Raw genomic sequence first — 26424 nt, forward strand, 5'->3', positions numbered from 1 at the left:
CATCTTCTCCTGACATGCCTTTTTAAGCAGTGGCAGGCCGTACTTGTTGGCAGCAGCCAGCAACTCCGCCACCACATTTACCAGCTCTGGTGCCGAGTCTGTATATTTGAAATACAACGTCTGAAATGTGCAGTGTAAAGAACCTTCAACTGGTTTTCCTTTTTTATTTTTCATATATGCATGACGATTTCACCACCTCTATAAATGCATTAGTCAACTTCTTAATTGGTTACAATATTTTAGACGCACCATTACAATCACAATCTTCTCAATCACGTAATGTGTGATGAATTTATTTTTGCATAAGCCTCATTAGGTTGAGCAGATGATCACTGATTTCTTGTGCCAGAAACTACACAAAATGTAGAAGTCAAAATTAAATTTTCAGAACTAACCATCCATACAATTATCTAGCATACTTTTTGCCAATTGCGAGGTAGTGATTAGTTTCTTCTGAAACTGATTTCAGAAGTTATTAACTAAATGTTATACTATTTCTGGACATCGCCAATTCTTATACGGTGCTATGTTTCTGAAATCTCTCTTCATAGTATTGTAGCATGAAGTGTCCCACGTATAAGTTTTTTATTCTCATGCTTTGTACTCTTATGGAAAATACTCTAAATTCTACCCTTTGTTTACTAATTTATAAATTACAGTTGTATGCAAATTCTGCAACACACACTTGGGAATGAACTTAAGACATGAAAAGGTGGTTCCTTTTTTTGCAGCAAAACACAAGAATCATTTTGTACAAAGATTTATTAGACCCAAAAAAACAATACAATCATTTTCTACAAAGATTTATTAGCCCTAAATAATAGTGTGACAAAGATAATTTAAGAACCTAAATATTTTAGACATTACCATTCATCTATAACTATTGAAACACATGAATTTTTTAATTATCACCAAAGGGTGCAGTTGTAAAAAAGAAAACGATTAAGAACTGCTTCTATATTCCTGACAGGTTTCTTAGATGTATAGATACTATGTCAGATGTACTGGTGAACTACTACCGAAGAGAGTAATTTTGTGTTGCATGTATGAATACTGTGATAGAGTAATCATCAGGAAGAATTATCTGGCATCACAGTACACATTTTGAGTTAATAAACTGCCAAGAAGCTGTAATTATTTTACTTCACCATTTTCCATTAACGCCAAATCCCCATCTACTCCAAGAACTGTCTCTGGGACTTTTTAAGTTCACATTGTCACCCAAGCATGATGCAGGGAATGGCAAGGAAAGAAACTGTTTCACACTTATTGTAAGAGAACTTCTCATATGGCTCTTACCTCTATCTAGTAGATGCACACTTCTCGCATGGCGATTTGCAACATGTCAGTAAGAAGCCCAGTGTTTGCCGCCATGTTACGAAATGACATGCAAGAAACGCAACATGGCGACAAACACTGGGCTCATCACTGCCTAGATCTGGCTGTGTGCTGGCAGCTCCAGGCAGACAACCAGTCACGTCTGAACCAGCTGAAGATTTTAGCAGTGCACGCAGTAGTTCATGAAACCGCATCCCTCAGCCTTTGACTCTGCAATTACAATCACTCCTGAAACATAAATAATGCAACAACTGTGGCATCAATCATACAGGATAGGAAGTAGCTTATCTATTCTTCCATCAATGCATATACATCTGACACATAAGTGAAACATTTCTGTAATTAACGATATTGCAGTGTGGACTAGTGACTTTGAATTAACTTTCTCCCTTGTAGAGGAATTGTAATAGTAGTAGTAGTAGTAGTAGTAGTAGTAGTAGTAGAGGGTTTTTTTGGGCCCATGACAGCAAGGTCTTCAGCACCCGCTAGTAACATAGTGAGACAGGTGTCAAGAAAAACACTCAGAACACTAATATAAAACAGAACATAAAACACAGGTAACAAGCTTTGAAAAATATGTGCCTACCCACACCAAAGCTGGGATGAAGCAGGGCGTCAGCAGTAAAACATGGACAACACAGGAAGAAAGTGGTAGAGGGAGCTAAAACAATGTAGCAGATGGAAGTGGCTGGCTGACCACAAGGAAAAAAGGGAGGATTCAGCCACTCTGCAATACACTAAAACCTCCAGCCTAAAAGTTCAGGCCAGGGTCCAGACACATCACAAAACTTTAAACCCCCAGACACACACGTCTCATCGTTAGCTAAAACACAAGGCAGATCCCCATAAACTTGCGCTTCTGCCCTTGCATCACGGTATAAAACGCAGTCTGTTAAAATGTGCTGGACAGAGATGTGCACACCACAAGCATCACAAAACGGAGGATCTTCCCACCGTAATAAAAAGCCATGTGTGTGAGGACAGTGCCTGATCCGAAGACGCATGAGGGTCACTTCTTCCCGCCTGAGCGACCGGCAGGAGGAACGCCACAGACGAGTTGTTGACTTCACCGACCGCAGTTTATTGGCCGTCACTGCCAGCCATTCTTCCTCCCACAACTCCGTGCACTTCCTGTGGAGTGCAGAGATGACAAACTGCAAGGGAATAGGACACTGGACCACAGCCTGCTCTCTGCAGGCCTCCTCGGCAGCCCGATCGGCCTGTTCATTGCCCCATATGCCGACATGACCAGGCACCCAGCAGAAGGATGCCTCCTTACCCTGCCGCTGGAGCAAGTACAGTTGGTCATATATCAGCTGGACCATCTCCTCAGTTAGGTACAGATTCTGCAGTGATTGTAAGGACTAAGAGAATCGGAGCAGAGAAGAAAGCGATTGCCCCGAATGCGATTCATCTGCTCCAGTGCCTCCAGGATCGCGCGGAGCTCCTCTGCGAAAACGGTATATTCATCAGGGAGGCGAAGCCGGGTAACAACATGATCAGGGAACACCACAGAACAGCCAAGGAAAATCTTCTGTTTGGATCCATCAGTGTAAACGACGGTGAAACCGTGATGCACATCTAAAATGTTAAAAAACAGAGATTGGAATCTAAAATCTGGTGTGCTATCTTTCTTAAAAGTAGTCAAATCTAAAATAAGTTTGCGTCTCCGGAGGAGCCAAGGTGGAAGTCTGCTCTAACCGCGACATAAAACACAAAGACCAGCCACAGACATCGCAGCGAGGCAATCCTGTGCATGAATCCCATAGGGCTGCGTCGCACTTTGCCGGTGATGAAATAGCCGTGACAGGAGAAGGCTGAGCAATGGTATGGTATGCAGGTGTGTATGGTGTGGACAAAGTTTTATAGGCCTGGCGCACTGTAAGTAGCCATCGCCGCAGATGAAGTGGCGGTTCACCAGCCTCCGCACAGAGGCTTGGTATGGGGCTAGTTTGGAATGCCCCAGTACAGGATTTAACAGGAAGTGTGTCAGTACACGTTAATGACGAATGGATGACAACATATTGATGTTCGGGTCTGGCCATGAAGCATGCACGGATTGCCGAAACTATTAAGACCACTGCTCACCACAATCAGGAAATCCAAGTTTGAGTCCTTCCTGTGATTCTGTAATTTAGACTAAGGGCAAATCTTAAGTAAAGGTTCTGAAGTAGAGCCAACACATAAGATAGAGCAAAATATGAAATCAGATCTGATATCTAGGCATAGCAAAAGTTGTCCTTCCCATGCACCGTAAGTTGTTGAAAGACTAAGGAAGGACATGGCAACGGGCCAAAGACAGACACCACCCATTGGTCTGTGCTTAGCAGAGTATATATGTGAATGTACGAGGGTGTGCTGGAAAGTAATGCCTCCGAGTGTTTTTTTTTTACATGAAAACTTGTAAAGCTTCTTAAATAAAACAAAGGATATTAACATTCTACACTCCTGGAAATGGAAAAAAGAACACATTGACACCGGTGCGTCAGACCCACCATACTTGCTCCGGACACTGCGAGAGGGCTGTACAAGCAATGATCACACGCACGGCACAGCGGACACACCAGGAACCGCGGTGTTGGCCATCGAATGGCGCTAGCTGCGCAGCATTTATGCACCGCCGCCGTCAGTGTCAGCCAGTTTGCCGTGGCATACGGAGCTCCATCGCAGCCTTTAACACTGGTAGCATGCCGCGACAGCGTGGACGTGAACCGTATGTGCAGTTGACGGACTTTGAGCGAGGGCGTATAGTGGGCATGCGGGAGGCCGGGTGGACGTACCGCCGAATTGCTCAACACGTGGGGCGTGAGGTCTCCACAGTACATCGATGTTGTCGCCAGTGGTCGGCGGAAGGTGCACGTGCTCGTCGACCTGGGACCGGACCGCAGCGACGCACGGATGCATGCCAAGACCGTAGGATCCTACGCAGTGCTGTAGGGGACCGCACCGCCACTTCCCAGCAAGCTCCTGGGGTATCGGCGAGGACCATTCGCAACCGTCTCCATGATGCTGGGCTACGGTCCCGCACACCGTTAGGCCGTCTTCCGCTCATGCCCCAACATCGTGCAGCCCGCCTCCAGTGGAGTCGCGACAGGCGTGAATGGAGGGACGAATGGAGACGTGTCGTCTTCAGCGATGAGAGTCGCTTCTGCCTTGGTGCCAATGATGGTCGTATGCGTGTTTGGCGCCGTGCAGGTGAGCGCCACAATCAGGACTGCATACGACCGAGGCACACAGGGCCAACACCCGGCATCATGGTGTGGGGAGCGATCTCCTACACTGGCCGTACACCACTGGTGATCGTCGAGGGGACACTGAATAGTGCATGGTACATCCAAACCGTCATCGAACCCATCGTTCTACCATTCCTAGACCGGCAAGGGAACTTGCTGTTCCAACAGGACAATGCACGTCCGCATGTATCCCGTGCCACCCAACGTGCTCTAGAAGGTGTAAGTCAACTACCCTGGCCAGCAAGATCTCCGGATCTGTCCCCCATTGAGCATGTTTGGGACTGGATGAAGCGTCGTCTCACGCGGACTGCACGTCCAGCACGAACGCTGGTCCAACTGAGGCGCCAGGTGGAAATGGCATGGCAAGCCGTTCCACAGGACTACATCCAGCATCTCTACGATCGTCTCCATGGGAGAATAGCAGCCTGCATTGCTGCGAAAGGTGGATATACACTGTACTAGTGCCGACATTGTGCATGCTCTGTTGCCTGTGTCTATGTGCCTGTGGTTCTGTCAGTGTGATCATGTGATGCATCTGACCCCAGGATTGTGTCAATAAAGTTTCCCCTTCCTGGGACAATGAATTCACGGTGTTCTTATTTCAATTTCCAGGAGTGTATATCTTTATTCTTCATGCCTATATATTTATTTCTTAACACAGTCACCCTGGAAACTAACACTTCCCCCAATGAGAGACCAGTTTGTTGATACTGTCACCAGAATTTGGACTTGGTCAACAGAGCCACAGCCTTCACCTCCACTTGCACTGCTTCATCACTATTAAAGAAGTCTTCAACGGTGTTCTTTAAGTTTCAGAAACATGAAAATCTGTACTGAAGATGACTGATGACAGTGAATCCCAAGTGTCAGGATTGTTTTAGATGTTGCAGCACTCGCATGCTACAATTCTGTGTCCGACAGAAGCAGAAGGCTGCAAATATGTTGACATGAAGAATGAATATGTAGAATGTTAACAACATTTGTTTTATTTAAAGAGCTTTAAGAGTTTTCATATAAAATCTGGAGGCATTACTTTTTAGCATGCCCTGTTAGATTTCAGTTTGTGAAAACTTAGGCTTGAGGGGGGGAGGGGTCAAATCAAATGACCAGGTGGCTCTAAGAACATCAATAATGCTTAACTTTCGTTTGAGGATCTTTGCAATTCAATGTTTCTTTTTGATAGTGCCAAATTCACTGTGAGTGTATCTGTCTCCTGTTCAAATACATGTCAAATGTAAATAGATAAGTGATAATATGACTGTTCCTGCATATTCATAGAAAGTAAATAATCATTGCACCCACAGAGATTTTCATTACTCCTTATTCGGTACTTGCTAACAAGTAACAGCTTCCTACAAAGTTCTGTGAGATTTGACTTTTCTATTTGGTAGCAACAAATATTAAAAGGAAGATGCCACAGTTTGTCAAAAATTACAGATGATTTGTTGGTGGATGGTTTTGTATAGTCCCACTATTCACTTTAGATCAAATTCTTACCCTCAGCAGAAATTTTCCCTCTTATTTCAAACCATGGGAATGAGAAAATCAGAAACTGTGCGCGCTCAGATACGTTATCTATCGTGATAAAATACAAAATGTGCACCAATATACATCAAGTGCTATTTCAAATATAGAATTTATTTTCTTCAGTCCAAAGACAGGTAAGATGGATCTCACCACATTTGCCTATGGTGTGTATGCTGCCTCATCTCTGCTAGCTAGTGCAAATTTCAGCCATTTGAACCTGCTTACTGTACTCCAGCCTTGGCCTGCCTCGAACTTTAAGCCCCCATACTTTCCCCCTTTACCAAACTGATAATTACTTGATGCCTCAAAATGTATACTGCCACGTGATTTCTTTTAGTTGAAACGTTCCTTTTGTCCATACTCGAAACTTCCAGGACACTGTGCAAAATCACTCTTAGTCGCAGCCTGAATCCAAATTCTCCTGAGCAAAATGCAGTAAGTGAAAGCAGCAAAGCGATATACGGCCCCCACAGATTTAACTGAATATATTTTGTCTACACTGTTACTTTACCGAAGCAGTATCAACTACATTCACCAGCCCCTCTTTAACCCACGAGACAAGGTTATACTACATAACTCTGAAGTCAAAGTTACCTAGTACTTTCAATATAGAGTCTGAAATTCTACCACCAGACTGGATTATGCCTTCACTGCTAACTGTTCAATGAGCATAAGAATGAAATGGGTACACAGTTGAAAGTCAACAGGGTGAAGGCCACTCAAAAAATGTCACACACAGAATTGCACTGACAGAAATAATAATAATAATAATAATAAGCAAGACAGCAAGAAACAAGACAAAAGCTATAAATACTTATGCTATACCAATATTGACCTACTCATTTGGAGTAGTGAAATGGAGTAACACAGACCTAGAAGCACTCAATACACTTACACAATCACAATGCCACAAATATAGAATACATCACATACATTCAGCAACTGAAAGATTCACATTAAGCAGAAAGGAAGGAGCAAGGGGATTTATCGACATAAAAAACCTACATTATGGACAGGTAGACAATTTAAGAAAGTTCTTTATAGAACGAGCAGAAACTAGCAAAATACACAAAGCAATCACTCACAAATACATCGGCTACACCACTGCAATTTCATAACCACTTCTACAACCCTTTAGATAACATAACATCAACAGATACGAAGAAAGTAAATTGGAAAAAGAAAACACTACATGGCAAGCACCCGTATCATCTAACAGAGCCACACATCGATCAAGACGCATCCAACATAAACTAACACAACAACACGTTCCCACATACAAGTATGCACCACAAAATGTACTGGAGAACAATGAATACAGATTATACTGGAACAGAACCATTATAACAGATAAAACAACACCACATAACAAACCTGACATCATACTCACCAATAAAAAGAAGAAATTAACACAACTAATTGAAATATCCATACCCAATACAACAAATATACAAAAGAAAACAGGAGAAAAAATTGACAAATACATCCAACTGGCTGAGGAAGTCAAGGACAGGTGGCATCAGGATAAAGTTGACATTATACCAATTATAGTATCAACTACAGGAGTCATACCACACAATATCCACCAGAACATCAATGCAATACAGCTACATCCAAACTTACATATACAACTACAGAAATCTGTAATTGTTGGCACTTGTTCAATTACCCGAAAGTTCCTAAATGCAATGTAACATATACCGTACAGTTAAAAGGAAGTCACGCTTGATCAAGGTCCGCGTCACCTTCCATTTTTAACCAGACATAACATCTGAGACAAGAAAGAAATAATAATAATAATAATAATAATAATAATAGGAATTGGCAAAAAGCATAATTCTGACATAGATTTTGCATAGACATGAATATAAGAAATCAAATTATGATTTGCTGCATGGCAGCCTTATGCGAAACGAAGTACATCACAATGAGTGTGGAATACTTAAAGAAATGAAAAAATTGAAAAATGTGTGTATGTACATGGAGAAATTGTGATGTTTGTGCGGGAAAAAGTTCGATTGAGGGATTATTATTATTATTATTATTATTATTATTATTATTATCATCATCATCTTCACTTTCTCAGACGTTAAATCCGGTTAAAAATGGAGTGACACAGACCTTGATCAAGCATCACTTCCTTTTAACTGTATGGTATGTGTTATATTGCATTTAGGAACTTTCGGGTAATTGAACATGTATCATTAATTACGGATTTCTGTAGTTGTATATATATATGTTTGGATGTAGCTGTATTGCATTGATGTACTGGTGGATATTGTGTGGTATGACTCCTGTAGTTGATAATATAATTGGTATGATGTCAACTTTATCCTGATGCCACATGTCTGACTTCCTCAGCCAGTTGGATGTATTTTTCAATTTTTTCTCCTGTTTTCTTTTGTATATTTGTTGTATTGGGTATGGATATTTCGATTAGTTGTGTTAATTTCTTCTTTTCATTGGTGAGTATGATGTCAGGTTTGTTATGTGGCGTTGTTTTATCTGTTATAATGGTTCTGTTCCAGTATAATTTGTATTCATCATTCTCCAGTACATTTAGTGGTGTATACTTGTATGTAGGAACGTGTTGTTTTAAAAGTTTATGTTGTAAGGCAAGCTGTTGATGTATTATTTTTGCGACATTGTCATGTCTTCTGGGGTATTCTGTATTTGCTAGTCTTGTACATCCGCTTGTGATGTGATCTACTGTTTCTATTTGTTGTTTACAAAGTCTGCATTTATCCGTTGTGGTATTGGGATCTTTAATAATATGCTTGCTGCAATACCTGGTGTTTATTGTTTGATCCTGTATTGCAATCATGAATCCTTCCGTCTCACTGTATATATTGCCTTTTCTTAGCCATGTGTTGGATGCGTCTTGATCGATGTGTGGCTGTTTTAGATGATACGGGTGCTTGCCATGAAGTGTTTTCTTTTTCCAATTTACTTTCTTCGTATCTGTTGATGTTATGTGATCTATAGGGTTGTAGAAGTGGTTATGAAATTGCAGTGGTGTAGCCGATGTATTTATATGAGTGATTGCCTTGTGTATTTTGCTAGTTTCTGCTCGTTCTAGAAAGAATTTTCTTAAGTTGTCTACCTGTCCATAATGTAGGTTTTTTATGTCGATAAATCCCCTTCCTCCTTCCTTTCTGCTTAATGTGAATCTTTCTGTTGCTGAATGTATGTGATGTATTCTATATTTGTGGCATTGTGATCGTGTAAGTGTATTGAGTGCTTCTAGGTCTGTGTTACTCCATTTCACTACTCCAAATGAGTAGGTCAATATTGGTATGGCATAAGTATTTATAGCTTTTGTCTTGTTTCTTGCTGTCAATTCTATTTTCAGTATTTTTGTTAGTCTTTGTCTATATTTTTCTTTTAGTTCTTCTTTAATATTTGTATTATCTATTCCTATTTTTTGTCTGTATCCTAGATATTTATAGGCATCTGTTTTTTCCATCGCTTCTATGCAGTCGCTGTGGTCATCCAATATGTAATCTTCTTGTTTAGTGTGTTTTCCCTTGACTATGCTATTTTTCTTACATTTGTCTGTTCCAAAAGCCATATTATTATTATTATTATTATTATTATTATTATTATTATTATTATTATTATTTCTCTTTCCTGTCTCAGACATTGTTATTATTATGAATAAATAGAGGGGTTATTATTAATATAATTTTCAGTCTTTCATACTGTGCCTCTTGGTTGACTTCTGGAATACACCTTGAGCACACCACTTCTGCCACGGAGAGCATACCACTTGTCAACAACAAAAGGGCTGCTCATGAACTCCTTGATTACACGAGCTGCCAACCGCTGCACAAAACTGTTTGAAACATGGGCCTTTCAACAAATTTGAGAACAGGAGCAGAAAGTAAGCTATGTTACTTAGCCTTCTGCTCCTCCTGCTCATTGTGCTCCTGTAAGGTGCTGCCTCCCAGCAGGGCATTAAGAACTCTTTTCTGCAGAGGCCATCCCTTTAAACCAGCCTAGTTAGCTCCAAACATCACTGATTTAGCAGGATTATCGACAATCCTGCCCTCCTCCAAACTGAACAGAAATTCCTACCATAAACTGACAAGACGATTTACAATACCACAAAAAGACCAGGGCATCTGTGTGGCTGGGAAATAATTTGTTCATAGTTTTGCCATAAATTTCTTTCCTGAATTTAATTCAGTTACTCTTCAGAAACTGAATAACTACCCATTTAATTTTCTGCATTTGTGGTACAAACTGTTAACAATGTTTCACTTCTAGACAAGGTTGCAGTTAAGACAAATACCACTAGGAATGAGTCGTGTGCAACCGTGCTGGTGCCTGTGGGTGTCAAAGACAAGACACTCAAAAACACAAATGCACAGGCAGAGGCACTGACATGTACATTCACGTGGACTGACACCAACCGTTACGCCAAGTTGTTTTTCTGATGATCCTGTGTGTGGTGGGCATAGTTGAGGCTGTGGTAGAGATTTGCAAACAATTCTTGAGCCACTGCTTTGTCTCTCAGCATTCTCACTCACCCTCCACTGGCCCATTACAAAGTGTACAGTAGCGCCCGTCCGTTGCTGGGCAGTGGTACAGCAGAACCCAGGCAGGATTCTCCGCTCTCAGGTCCTGTGTCATATTCACCTCACGCTTCTCTTTAAGCAGTTGCAGGTTTCATACTGTTTGGTGGCAGCCAGCAACTCTGCCACCACACTTTCCAGTTGGGAAGTTGAGTTCATGTGGATGACCCACACTGCCTAAAATGGGGGATATAAACACCCCTCAATCGACCTTTTTTTTCTGTACAAACACCAAGATTTCTCCACCCACACACACACACACACACACACACACACACACACACACACACACACACACACACACACACACACACACACACACACTTTTTCAATTTTTTTGATTTCTTTAAGTATTCCACACTCATAACTACAAACTTGTTGATCTTGTAAATTGTGATGAACTTAGTTTCACATAACGATAACTGCCAGGCAGCAGCTCATAATTTGATTTCTTATACTGATCATTATGCAAAATCTATAGGTCAGAATTAAATCTTCGGGACAAACAATCTATCCAGTTTTGTAGTACGCTTTTTGCCAATTCCAAGAAAGTAATTTGTTTCAAAGTTCCACATTATGAAACACCAAGAATTCAAAACCGAATGTTCAGAACTATCTAAACAGTTCTGTAAACTGTTCTTTTGCCAATTCTGGAAAAGTAATTAATTTCTATCAAAATTATACATTTAGATGTTATTAGTTCAATGATATACGATTTCTGGATATCACCCATTCTTAAACCATGTCATGCTTCCAAAATCACTCCCCATGATATTGTAGCCCAATGTTTTCCAAGTACAGTAAGTTTTCTTCCTGTTTTTCATGCAACCATATTACAATGACGGTGTGTTAACTTTTACACTTTGTTGAACAATTCTTAAGTGGTAGCTATATAGAAATTTGTAGAAACAAACTTGCGGGTAAACATAAGAGATAAACAATGTGTTGCCTTTTATATAGCAAAAGACAAAACAAAGTTTTGTATATGGATTTATTAGCTCTAAAACCCAGTCCAATTGACTATAATATTTACTTTTCCTTTTCTATGAATTACCATTTAGCTGTAATCCATGAAAACCATGAAGTTTTTAATAATCACAAAAGTGTGCTATTACAAATACCTAGTCGAGAACTGACAATTGTTTACACACGGTTTTAGATGTGTACAGACAATGTCACATGTATTGCTGAACTACCACTGAACAGTGTAACGTAGTGTTTCATACATGAATATTGCGTTACAAAGATAAAGTGCAGCAAGTTTTTATTGCTACATCTACTTTGTTTCATTATCAGGAAGTTGTATCTGGTATAGTCATAGTGTATATTTTGAGTGAAGAAACAACAAAGAAAGAAACTACTTTACTTCAAAGTTTTCAGTTAACACCAACACAGTAACATAGCGTACATGCTGTAATTTTGGACTATTCAGTCGACAATATCCCTGAACTATGGTGCAGGATACAGTAAGTAAAGGAATTGTATCATGCTTGCTATGAGGAAGCTTCTCATATAATTGTTACCTCTGTATAGCTGCTGTCTGCTGCACATCAATTTGCTAAGTGTCAGCTGGAAGCCCTGTCTTTGCCACCATGTTGCAAAATGAAAAGTGAGAAATGCAACACAGTAACAGAGACTGCACTTCTTGCTCCCAGGATCTGACTGTGTCCTTGCAGCTAGAAACCACTGACCACCAGAGTTACATCTGCACCATCTTAAGTTTCCCACAGTGCATGCAGGCCATTTCTGAACTTCCTCCTTCAGTCTTTGCCTCTGCCATTATAGTCACTTCTGAAACATATATAGCACAACTTCAGTTGAATCAATCACGCAGCACAAAAAGTATTTTATTCGCTCTTGCATCAATGTATACGAGTGGGTATTTAAAAAAACACTGCCATGGGCCAAGCCTGCATAGTACGCATTTCTGCCACTAGGCATGTACAGCACAACTCATTCCCAGTTCAGTGCTGTATGCGTTGTAGATCTGACTTGTTCTGCTCATCTGCAGTGATTGTTTTTGCTAGTGCTACTTTTTTCTTGTTTTTTTTATCATGGCAAGTTTAAGTGAACAGTGTGCAGCTGGGAAATTTTGTTTTCTACTTGGTAAAAATAACAAATCTTGTTCTGGATGTCCATCTAATGTGCTTTGTTTTAGGATGCAAAAACAACTAGGCATTACTCACCCATGTCAGAACCATAGAACACAAAGACAAAGAAAGGAGTTAAAAACGACTACACATTAACCCCAATCGACAGAAGGAAAGACAGCTAAAAACAGGGATGTGGAGAGAGGTCTATAAAATATGCCATAGAGAAACAGAGGTCCTAAACTGAAGATTAAATGTCCAGCACCATATTGCTACAGTGGATAAAAAGTAAAACACGGTGGACAGCCCATGCATCATTCGCTAAAATGACCAGTAACTCAGACAGCAAACATAAATAAGAATGTCAGTGGTTAAAAAAGGGCATCCCGTCAGGAAATGGCCAACTGTCAAAGGTTGAGGGCAATGAGCACAAAGTGGAGGAGGCGCATCAGTTAACAAATGGTGACGACTAAAAAGACAGTGCCCAGTACACAACCCGGCGAGACGGCTGAGAGGAGGTCGTCCAAGCTGTTGGGAGAGACTTAATTCCCCGCAGCTTGTTCACATGAAGGGAGGATCAGTTCACCACCTCCTGACAGACAGCAACACAGAGATCAGAGGAAATGGAAGAACTAGCGGGCCAAGGTACGAGTACTGCAGCCTTGGCAGCAATGTCAATGGCCTCGTTTCCTGTCAGACCAACGTGACCAAGAAACCACATAAACGTCACAGTGGCTCCATCAAGAGTGAGCAAGTGACAGCTTTCCTGGACCTGCTGCACTAAGGGGTGGACGGTGAACAACACACGGATGCTTTGAAATGCACTGAGAAAGTTTGAGCAGATGATGCAAGGGAACAGCCTGTGTCGCCGGATGTACTGCATGGAAGCCGATACTGGAAAAACGTTTGTGCCAACAACGAAGGCACATCCAACACCCAAGTCAGTGTGATTGCTATCAGTGTCAACAAACATACTATCACAAAGTGTCAACACTATTGTTCTTAGGACCTTTGGACTCGCTTGATGAAACTAACACCGTCGTGCCATATTAATCGTGGGCTCTCATCAGATTGAAAGAGGAAGTCCCTGTGGAAAATAACGCCCTGGGTCATATTTAAGGATTGGTAAGGAGTAATGCTCACTGGGATGTCTCTTACGTGCCTACAAGTGGAAAGAGAAGGTGACTGACTGGCAGAAGATGTTTTGATTAGGAGGGAACCAAGTTCCATCTTACTAAAAGGAGTCAACTTCACCAAACTTATCTTCATTGTGTTCTACAAAAAAAAGAGCTATTTGGTAGTCGCAAAAGTCTCTGTTTCTGTCCTGGAATAAACCAAGAATGGGGAAAGGGTTTCACTCCAAGCCAGTGGCCTAGGAGGGGAAGGCTGAGGAAGCAAAAGGGAGCAGAGAGAGAATCATTCCTATCACAAGAGATGGCCACAGCAGAGCAGCCAGAAGCTTGGAGCTCAGTATGCTTTATGTGCAGAGCATCTGCCCTGGTACCACCCATTCTGATCTGGGGCTCACTCCGTGGGTGTCACCCAGCTGCATCAAGTGGCACCTGGCACAGCAGTGTCCCAAACAGATGATCAACCACTCCTAGGCACACGCAAGGCAGTGACAGCTCAGGTACCAGAAGTGTGATCCCTATGGGGGACATAACAGTCCCATCATAGGGACTGGATACCACGTTTGTGACCTAGCAGAGGGGCAGGAGTGGGGGCTACAGCAGGGTGGGACGTGGGGATGGAGGGGGAGGAGAGGAACCCATGTTGGGGATGGAAGGGAGGGAGTCTTTCCCCAATGTCTCACACTATGAAAACAATTTAGAAAGGGAGATCAAACCCACAGGAACCACAAAAAGCTGGGAAAAAAGTTAGTGTGTGGGAACATGAGTCAAGATTGTAAAGAAACATCAGAACCTCAGGAATATCCATGTCAACGTAAATGGATACGCCAAGGGAGAAAGATGAGCATAGGCATGGGGAAGGGCTGGGGGGAGGCCAGAAGGGTATGAGTTAGAATGGGAAGGGGTGGATATGGGGAAGGGAATGCAGCCCAGGTAAGAAGAGATGCTGCAATAGCTCGTAGGCCTGCATGTGCCACACATGTACCTGCAAAAGAGCTGCAGGCCCCCTGGGGGGCTAGGGCAAGATGAAAGCCATCTATCTTGTGACATCTTTATCAGTAATATGCCATATAGGGACTATACATGAATCCAACAAAAACTGAATAGCTGATAGTGCATAGTGACAGTGGATCTGATGCACACATCAACGATAGTAGTTATGAGACAAGAAAAATTACTTAAATATCTAGGGGTATTATTGGCAGAAGTGGACTGGTCAGCTCAAATGTAAAATACAGAATACAACAAAGCAGGAAAATAACACTGTATATGAATCCTTATGAAAGCGTGCCAGAATATCAAGAATCTAGATAACACCAATGATGATAAACAGATGAGGAGGCAAAATGTACAACTTATATGTACTGTCAATTGACGAGAAGAATCCATACAACAGGAATGTGACTACGAGTCAACATGTAATCTACAGTAACAGCTGTTAGAAAAACATCATTGATCTAAATGCTTCAACACTGCATGACTATTTTTACACAGAAGTGACTATTATATTAATTCATCACTCATTTTCAGCATACTGACACTTCTGAAATAACAAGTCAAATTCTCTATTTATGTAGTCATGTTCTCAATAGCTGCTGTGTAAATACACTTAAGTGCAAAGCCTGGGACTTAACTATCTGTCACTGCCAAGTATCACAGCTCAATGAAACTTGAACCATACATGGAAAGCACTGCTACAATATACTACAGAAGGCAGCTGAAAGAAATATGCAAAATAGACCTGACATTTTCACTCAATGACAATAATTACACTTAAGTCACAAAGTCAGCAAGGATGTCTTGTGGTAGGGCATTCAGTTACCCACCAGTGCCCTCGACACCTGCTGGATCGTAGTGGACGCATGGGGACATGCTGCAATACATCTCCCTAATGCATCCTACACATGCTCAATGAGATTTAAGTCAGGGGAGTGGGCAGGTCAGTGCATTCGCTTCATTTCACTAGTTCCAGGAGTTCCTCCACCTGTACTCTTTGAGGCTGTCATGCAGTGTCATTAACAGAAATTACATCAGAGCTGAATGCACCCTTGAAATGACACTCATAACGAAGGAGTACAGTGTCACACAAACATTGAGTGTACCATATACCATGCAATATTATGCCTCCTTACACCATAACACTTGGACCACCCAAATGATCGAGTTTGATAATGCTGAATGTACCCTCATATGGCAAGAAGAGGTGGGGGACCATACAATAAACCCAGGAACATCAGAAAACAATCGTTCTGGTGGTCCAAATGTTACGATGTGGGGGAGCATAATGTTACATGGCCATATTGACCTACAAATCTGAACACTGTACAGTCACCTGTCAATGATATTATGACACTTTGCTAATCTCACGTTCATCTTTTCAGGGCATAATGCATGACCAACTGAAAAGCACTGGTAGAGGAGTGATTGGAACAAGAGAATATTCGACAAATGGAGTGTGCCATCTGTTAACTACACAAAATACAAACCAACTAAAGTTTTATTAAGTTTGGCCACATAGGTGGCTTTCAATGATTATGTATCTAAACAACTCTTGAAAGCCATAAAATTTTCAGTCAGTGACTAACATGCCACATGATGTGAGAGTTAAATATGGCATTTAAAAAGTGTCTCAGGATAAATTTCAAAGTTTGACTAATGTTGAAGTCTTCAGAACTGTTACTCAGCCATTCTAGAACATTCCATTATTTTTTAAGACTCATCTTCTCCTAGGTTTTAGCTCGTATCAAATTTTAATATAGTCACTATTAAAGGAATTGTCTGAAAAAATCCCATCTATCTCGACTGACCAATAACATCATCAATGTGTCAAACAAACCAAAACCACATAATCAACAGACTTTAAATAAATGTCATAACAAATAGTACAGTTATTCTCATGGCTTCCTGTTTGATGACTATACCAATTCACAATCAAAATTATAACCATTCAAATTAACCTTGACCTCAGGCTATGCTATGTATCACTGGATCATCACATGTTGGCATGTTGTTGGGCCCATCTGTACCGCACCGCATGGTGCCATGGTTTAAAAGATGGACCTCGCCACGGACGTCCGGAGTGAAGTTACGCATCATGCAGCCTACTGTGCACAGTTTGAGTTTTAACATGAGGACCTGTGCCTACACAAAAAGCATTATCCAACATGGAAGTGTTGCTGTCAGGGTTCCTCCGAGCCATAATCCATAGGTAAAGGTCATCCATTGTAGTAGTAGCTCTTGGGCAGGCTGAGCGAGGCATGTCATCGGAAGTTCCTGTCTCTCACTACCTACTCCATGTGCGAGCAACATCGCTTTGGTTTACTCTGAGACGGCTGGACACTTCCCTTGTTGAGACCTCTTCCTGGCACAAAGTAACAATGCAGACTTGATCGAACCGTGGTATTGGCCGTCTTGGCACGGTTGAACTACGGACAACACGAGCCGTGTACCTCCTTCCTGGTGGAGTGACTGGAACTGATCAGCTGTCGGACCTCATCAGTCTAATAAGCACTGTTCATGCATGGTTGTTTACACCTTTGGGCATTTTAGTGACATCTCTGAAAAGTCAAAGGGACTGTGTCTGTGATACAATATCCACAGTCAACATCTATCTTCAGGAGTTCTGGGAACCAGGGTGATGCAAAACTTTTGATGTGTGTATCTCTTAATGACATTTGAAGTGCAACTTTAGTGCTCTAAGTCCTACTGAAATTTTGTTTACATATTCAAAGGGAACTGGGGATTACGAGACACTGGGATGCCACCTGTCTGCTTTGACCAATGATGTCACATCTTGCGGAAAACCTCATTTCGAGCACATCCATCATGACGACCAAAACATCAATAACATCCACAAAAATACAAGTACACATAAACTGAAACACTGACCAAACCAAATAAAATTAGTGGAACAACTGCTGGAAATGGTGGGTTCCGGCTGGGGCTGAACTAAAAATTTAACAATAAAAGAAACACCATTCCAGACGCAACACACTGGAGAAACACCTGACAAATTTCAAACAAATCACACAAAATTATCACAGTACCCTAATCTACAGTTAACCCATACAGCTCAACCCTGGACCACGAGACCAACGACACACACCCCCAAAATACAAAAGCCAGTATCCCTATCTCCAATTCACCTACATAGTTCAAATACATAGGATAAAATGGCAGAACATACGAAAAAATAGTTTTTCATGAAAATCTAAAGTATATCTGCAAGCTGCTAGCATAAATGTTACTATGAAACTAACTTCACAGACCAGAAAACACAGTAAGTGTCTCCAACACATTTTCAAAATAACTATTTTAAATTACTGATAAATCAATGCGCAACCGGCATCTGTTCCACTTTTAAATTTAATGACACTGCTAATATTCACTTGAATGTCATCTTTATTCTTTCGTTGTACATATAAGGTGACATTTAAAGTACTGGAATACATTCAAACAACTGAGTGGCACAGCAAGATTTCTGCACATTTGATAAACATTAAATTTAAACTTTTCATCTTATGTGGTGTTTAACTCAAAACATTATTATGAAATGTTATAATCAACATTTACAGATTACTTGATTTCTTTTATTAGACAATTATCCATGCTTCCAGCAACATGACTATGTTTATTCGCAAAGCATTCTGCCCACAGAAATTAATGAAACAACACTAAGAAATACAAAGAGGCCTCTTACCATGAAGCCTGGCTCAGTAGTTGCCTTGTCTGTTTCCTTTTTGTCCAGATAGTTTCCTTGCGAACCAATGCTGAAAAAATAAGCAATCAGATGAAAACAGTTTCCACTGTTACCTTGAGATTCAGTTCAGTGGTAATATTTTCAATTTATTAAGGGGACACGTAAATGAGCCACCATGTACGCAATAAATCTCACATTCACTGTGAAAGAGAGTACAATGAGATGAAATGATTTACAAGTTTTCAAGGTGGAGAAAGAGAGATTAAAGTGGGGACTGTAGTATTCCACTATATAAATGCTTGTGGATCTACACTACGTGATCAAAACTATCCAGACACCTGGCCGAAAATGACTTACAAGTTCGTGGAACCCTCCATCGGTAATGCTGCCATATGACATACCCACACCCTGTCATCAGATGGCCAAATTGTGTACCATGATTCGTCACTCAACAACATTTTTCCACTGTTCTATCATCCAATGTTTAAGCTCCTCATACCAAGCGAGGCACCATTTGGCATTTACCGGCGTGACGTGCAGCTTATGAGCAGCCACTCAACCATGAAATCCAAGTTTTCTCACCTCCCACCTAACTGTCATAGTACTTGCAGTGGATCCTGATGCAGTTTGGAATTCCTGTGTGATGGTCTGGATAGTTGTCTGCCTATTACACATTACGACCCTCTTCAACTGTCGGCGGTCTCTGTGAGTCAACAGAAAAGGTCAGCCAGTACGCTTTTGTGCTGTACGTATCCCTTCACTTTCCACTTCACTATCACATCAGAAACGGTGAACCTAGGGATGTTTAGGAGTAGGAGTGTGGAAATCTCACGTACAGACATATGACACAAGTGACACCCAATCACCTAACCACGTTCGAAATCTGTAATTCTGCAGAGTGCCCCATTCTGCTCCCATGATGTCTAATGACTACTGAGGTTGCTGATATGGGGTACCTGGCTGTAGGTGGCAGCACAATCTACATAATATGAAAAACACGTTTTTGGGGGTGTCCGGATACTTTTGGTCATATAGTGTATTCTGAAAGTGTCTTGACGTACAGTATAATTCAAGAGGATTATAACTATGTTCCTATCAATATAGGTAAGAATAGAACAGAATTTTTACTGGTCTTATACGCACATGTTGCATTGGAAATACTTAACTTCTACACCTAGTTTCAATCTCTGTTTTTAGTCCATGGCCCACAACTTGATACGCATTTTTAAATTCAGTTGTTACTTTAAGGCGTTTTTCATGCATCTTTATCTGTGGTTTTATACCCAATTCAGAGTAATCCCCGATATGCAGGAATGATTATCGACAGACTAAGGAGAATCGCATACTGCAGCCTATATATTTCTCTGTGAAGAAGACATTCTTGACTATCAGTAATACTGGTTCGTTTTATCTAACAAACTGCTGTAGGGAGATTCCATGGCGACTGTTACGTTTTGAAATCTGTGTGGTGTTATGTTGACCTTTTATCAATCTATAAACCTATATTTTCTTTTGCAAATCATTATTATATATTATGTTATTCAGGCAAAGATCTCTAATTAATATCTGAGCAGGGAAGAGAATTAAAGAACAAGAATGTAATTTATATTGTGACTAAAGTTACAAATTTGGGACATCCTATTGTGAATGTTCATTTTAGATCAAAAGTATCCTCAAACTATTAAGAGCCTGGAATTGGTTTTCATCAGACAAAATGCGTATTAGATTGGCATTCAAATGACAGACAGATTTTTAAAAATATTCATACCATGTAAAATACTGTAATACTCTGAAAAGAGCATGTGACTCAATATTGCGTGACTCATGTTACTTGCTACTTATTGTTGGAAAAACATTTTCTTGCAAGCAGAGAAACGGAAGTATGATGTTATTTACCAAATAAGATGAACTTAACATTAACATTTCACTTTTTAACCATTGGGAAAATACAGTGTAAATTCAATGAGAAGCCAGAGGACTGAAAATATCACTTGTATTGACATCAGATGGATTAATTTCCTTTATAATTTTGTCCTCTGTAAACAGAATTTCATCACATTTTGCCGGTCATTTCCAATAGTGACCAGCATGTTCCATTGCACTGATTAGTAAAAATTTCCAAAAACTGCATGTACTTCTCCAGCATATAATTTACCATCATATTCGACTTTGTACCTGTCTCCAATTTTCACACTTCCTACAGTTCTTTCAGTTCTGCACCAGGGAAATTCTTCAAAGACAGCAGATATGTTTATAGTAGGCCTACTCCTTTCTTGTACTGAAAGCAATGAATGATTTTTATGTTTCGTACTGATGAGGCTGAAGAAAATATTTGAGCCTGATTAAGTATCATCAGTGGACATATGACAAACCTGCATAGTTTTGGTAGCCTACATGCAGCTGCCTAAGCAAAAGTTAATGCATCATCTACTATGAATTTTCACTTTTTTACTGCATTCCACACTTGCCTTTTCACAAGTGCACCAATTCCACCTACAGCTACTTTACCGTAGGATGTAGCAATAAAGTTCCATTAGATTTCCACTTTGAGGAATGACTGATGTTGACATGCAGTGGCTGTAATATATTTGTTTTTAAATTGCAGGGCAGATCCATCGACTACATTGAAACTACCTTCAAATTTTCAGGAATAGTTGACAGTACCTTGCTAATGTATTCACAGTACCCTTGGAATGTGTTAAGCTGTCTGAAACAACTGTGTGATGAGAACCTGAATGCCACAGTAGCACAGTGAAATTACTAACATGTGCTTCTGCTCAACATGCGCTTTACACCTAATCTCGATAAACAGAAATGTAATTTTCGGCAGACCCAATATGCGGCAATAGAAACTCCTTAGAATCTTGGTTCAGAACCATTTCCTTTTGTAGATAAGATGCAGACAGGCTCTTTTTGTATATCGAACAAGATACTGAGGAATTACGAAAATTTTCTGTTTCGCTATATCAGCTGTAGAGTCTTCTTTGAATTTAATAATTTTAGAATTGTTTTCTTCCATCTTCCAAATATAGCCTGATAAATTCACAATTTCCAGTTCAATTTTATAGGCTACTTTAAAACTTTACCATTTTGACAATTTACATTCAATCTGCCAACAAAACTGGCTCATAATGGCCAACACAAATATGTTGCAGTAAGCTGGAGTATTATGTTTCCTATGAAGGCTGCCGATAGCATTATGAAATTTTAGTGATATTTGCACAAACATACATCATGAGGTAGTCTGCTGCTTACTTAAACAGGTGGTGGCCATACCTCTGCAAACTTAAGATTTCCCAATTTGAATGTCAGGGTGTTCCTGTTTGAATACCTCATATGTTTACATAATGGACATGACTAAGTGACGAACGTAAACTGTCTTTTCCTCATTATTTTCTCTGATCACTATTGTGTCCTTCCTGCTTGGTGATTGGCAACTGTCGTCACAACAGTAGAAACCAGGTACCAAGCACCTAGTTTAAGAACTATGGTCTCTATCTTGTGGACTTCTGCCACAACTGGACCTTTCAGACTATCTGATGAATTTCCACACAAGTCACTGAACAGATCAACAACTACTACAATTTTACACCATGGTGACGATGGCAAGCAACAATCAGCTTGAGTCACGGGTTTACATAGCACACTTATACAACGAAAAACCAGCTTTACTATGTTGCTGATTTTGCATCTTACATTACACTATGTTTTCTAACTCTCTCCCTAGTTTTAGCTCTTCTTTCTTCTGATAAGTCATTGTTTATGTGGACTCAAATGCGGAAACTTTAATGCTTCTGTTGACTTTTTCTAGCTTCTTCCAGATGCTCTAACTTTTCCTACCTCTTTTTCTATCTTTCTACTGCTGTTAAGGGCATCCTTTTCTTTTAACATTAACAGGGTGTATATGTGGACAAGAAAAAAAAATCCCGGATTTTTCCCGGTTAAAATTACACTTTCTCCCGGGTGAAAATACACTTCTTCCCTGTCAAGTGACAGTATACTTTTCCTCGGAACTGTGAAACTTATCAATCATTTGAATGGTTATAGTAAAAAACACGTTTTGGAAAGATCTTTGATGTGCAGCAACATGTACGCTGCATACTTTCGTATTACTAATGTGTAAATTTAAATTCCACCAAACACCTCATGTTACTTTCTGAAGCATTGAAATCAAGATTGTAATGCGCTTTTGTAGCCAGTCATAGCTCGTCACGTGATCTCGCCAGCCGATGACAGTGGATCTTCTAGCATAGGATACGTGACGTAGTCAGCCAATAGCAATATCAGTGTTAAGTAGCTCGTACACACAAATAGCTAAAGGTAATGGTTTAAATTAACATACACAGCGTTACTACAAGAAAAGAAAAGCTTTCACGTACAACATTGGTCTCTGAAATTAATAAGCTGCAAGAGAAGCTAAGCTTTCAAATATAATATTGATTTTTTTGCACGTGTTACACTGTAAGGTACAACACACAAATATGTCAGTAAACTTTTGAATAAAGACATAAATGTCTGATCTTCTGAGCTCGAAATTTTTCTAAATGTACATCCTCAAAGACTATTTTTAAATGAGAGTCAAACGCTCTGTGATTTAAGAAATTCATCGTACATTCTCGCACATAATTCATCTTGCATAAAAGGAAATTTACTTTGAAAGTAACACTTTTCAAACAATTCGAAATATTTTCCCGTGACCTGTTACAAATAGGTTCTTTTCAGTAGTTGCCAGAGAGCGCCAGAAACAGGTGTCATCGCACTTGTGCAGCTACGATGATGCAGGAAGCGCTTATATTCGTAGGTGTAAAACATTAAAAGATCTTACACTGTGTCATAAAAGAAACAAGACATCAGAGGATACTCCAAGGACATCGGAATTTCGTGAACCATACTACAATGCGTAATTCGGCTTAAAGTACACATTCGTATGTCCAGATTCGGACGTAAATTTTCTTGAGTACCGGTACTGTATTATCTCATGTTTGGTTCTTTTTTTATGGCATAATGCCATACGTGCTAGAAGATGAAAACATGCACTTTTGAAATGCAGTGAACAGTTGCAACTAGCCCATAGTATGGAATTAAACACTTTGTTTCAGATAAATTGACTACCCCATCGGGAAAGATTAATAAAAGCCAAATTTCTTTAGCAAACCGACAAAAATAACTTCTTTGTTCTGCAAGGCGATTAATGCCTGACTGTCAGAAAGCTGGAGATAAAACCTGAAACTAATAACATATTTTAGCCTTGCGTAATTATGCGAACGTATTTTAATTCATTTGATAGCTCACGGCCATGGATATTCGTTTTGTTTTCGTTTAATGTGAGAGCAAAAAATGAAGAGGAAACGGCAAAATCACTAAACGTAAATACGGGTCAAGTGGAGACTCCCCACTAGAACTCAGACTGCTCCGTGAATCAGCCCCGGATCTCAGATATTTCCGAACCGGGGCAATATTGGATAGTGGCGCCCAACCACACGTCTCTAGCGAGAAGCGGGAAAAGGTACTTCTCATACGTGACTCAACTGCGCACGGACAAGGGCCGGCCCGCCCGCAACTCCTCACACGAATCTTAACAGTTGTGACGTCACGCTCATCGGAGACAATTTGTTGCTAGGAAGCATTGCATAGTCTTCCCAAAGCCTTTGACACACTTTGCAGTTGGCAAACTGCTTGTATGAGCACTCTTATTGCTGTATATGGCGTATTTCTTTTGTGACTTAAGTTTTATTTTCGTTTTTTTTTCTCCCGTTCATGTTTTGTTGCTGCAGTGTTATACTGCAGAAGCGGGATACAGTAATATCCTTTATTAAAGTATCGGTTCTTACCCGTCAAAATTACCAAAAATATAACTGAAAACTAAATCAATGAAAAATTCCCGGAATTCCCAAAAATTCCCGAGTTTGTCCCGATTTTCTCCCGGATGAAAAAATTCCCGGGTTTTTCCCGGATCTCCCGGTTGTCCCGGGTCGTATACACTCTGACTAAAAAAATATAACACTCAGATTACCTGACAAAAGTTACAGTTAATCTTATGTTTTTACAATATTGGTTCAATCCGGGAAATTTTTACAAGTGATATTATTCATACTTCACACAAATAAGTAAATTACTGAACAAGATTAAGTTAGGTCAACCATTCCTCTTAATACAGAAACTTAATTGCAATAAAGTGAATCATGTTACATGAAAGTTAATGCTGTTGAATTATGTTATTTATCGTAACCTGTAATTTACCTACTTCAATTTTATACTGTTAATGCACTACATTACGGTATGTAACAGTAATATAAATTCTTACTTGCCAATTAACTGAAATCAAGGTCCAAAAGCTCCAATAATTCACACTGCCATCACATGAAAACGTGTGCCCATATTAAAGTGGCTACAAATTATGGAGCGAAAGCAATAATGAGTAACATTGTCGCCATACAGGAAAAAGGTCCAGCCTTTTCAAACAGTATATAAGAAGTACCAAATATTAAACTTTCAAAAATCTTAAGTGTGCCCTACTTTATATGGAACATCCTTGTAGTTAAATGAGTAACTGTGCTCATGATGAATGTTGTGTTGATGTGTCATTCCTTTGAAATTTACATTTTGCAACTTTTCCTATCAAAATAACAGCTTTTTACATCTTTGCAGAAAGCTGTGCCACCATTCTTTTACATTAAACTCTCACATTACTACAAACTGAAGTTGGTGCACAATTTACAAAACGTTAACTCATACAGAAGACCGATCTACACGAATACTCAAAGCAACACTTACACCCCAAAAAAATGCAACAGAATGAATACATCCTACAGAACTTTCTTTCATACCAACATAAATCCCCGAGGTGGTTTAACTGTAGGCACTTATCAAAAGCATTGACAATACGATAAACTGCTGACACAACGATCTGCAGGAGTTATACATAAGTTAAAAGCAGCCGTTTTCTTGTTTTTGGCTGTTCCTTCGCACAATTTATTACATAACGAGGGGTATGCAAATCAGTATAACCATTATATAGTGCATGTACGAACTTCAAGAAGAGTCATATTTCGTCAATCACGAAGCATTTCTAACATTCCCTTTTGCTTTGTCTCGAGATCACATACATCAAACTACCCCGATAATACCACACACCACATGACAATATCAACCGTCTCTTACAAATTCTAGAGACATACATGCAGCGATTTTATCTGGCAGGCCGAGAATTTGAGAACTGGTGAACCCATAGTATGGTCCCTTTACTCCCCAAACCAACCGTTAAACAGACAAAAATCCAGCGTGAGGCTACAGGTTCATGCCGACTTGGCGTCCCTCTCAATTTATTAACAGTATAGTTACATAACGTGCTCTAAAATAGATGTCTATCTATTAATTACCTCCAAATCATAATTCGAAAACTTACTGAAAATAACGTGTTTAACCTGTGAGAAAAATAACCTGGAACATTACACAAATTCACACGCTAATCCGAATAATCAAACGCCAACGGTGATACAACAGCCAATTCAACATAGAACATAATCACTGTCTAATATGCGAGGAAGTAAGGTTAAATTTACACAACAGTGCTACGAACAGGTACCATGCCACCATGAGAACATATTGCAAACTGTTTCACACAGTATCAACTAAAATAATACCAAAATTCGATATTAATTTAGTTCCAAAATAAATGTTCGTCTTTCCTTCGTTCAAAGTTGTTATCTTTAGTGGTTTATTCATTACCTGGGGAACATAATGTACGAATTTCCACAAACGCAGTCAGCAATTCCACGTAACGGCCAACTACACTCGCAGATAATCAACGTGGAAGAAAGAACAGGGCGG

General features: G+C 40.1%; 1 long non-coding RNA gene across 1 annotated transcript; it reads right to left on the reverse strand.

Moving 5' to 3' along the window:
• Positions 1 to 778: 778 nt before the first annotated feature.
• On the reverse strand, positions 779 to 26424 carry LOC126426939 (uncharacterized). Its single transcript, XR_007576463.1, has 4 exons — positions 26323 to 26424; positions 18595 to 18664; positions 12199 to 12466; positions 779 to 1566 (listed from the first exon to the last, which is right to left on the reverse strand). It is a non-coding gene; the product is annotated as an uncharacterized LOC126426939 (long non-coding RNA).

Source organism: Schistocerca serialis, chromosome 11 (genome assembly GCF_023864345.2).
Source record: "Schistocerca serialis cubense isolate TAMUIC-IGC-003099 chromosome 11, iqSchSeri2.2, whole genome shotgun sequence".
In the NCBI taxonomy this organism is placed as follows: Eukaryota; Metazoa; Arthropoda; class Insecta; order Orthoptera; family Acrididae; genus Schistocerca; species Schistocerca serialis.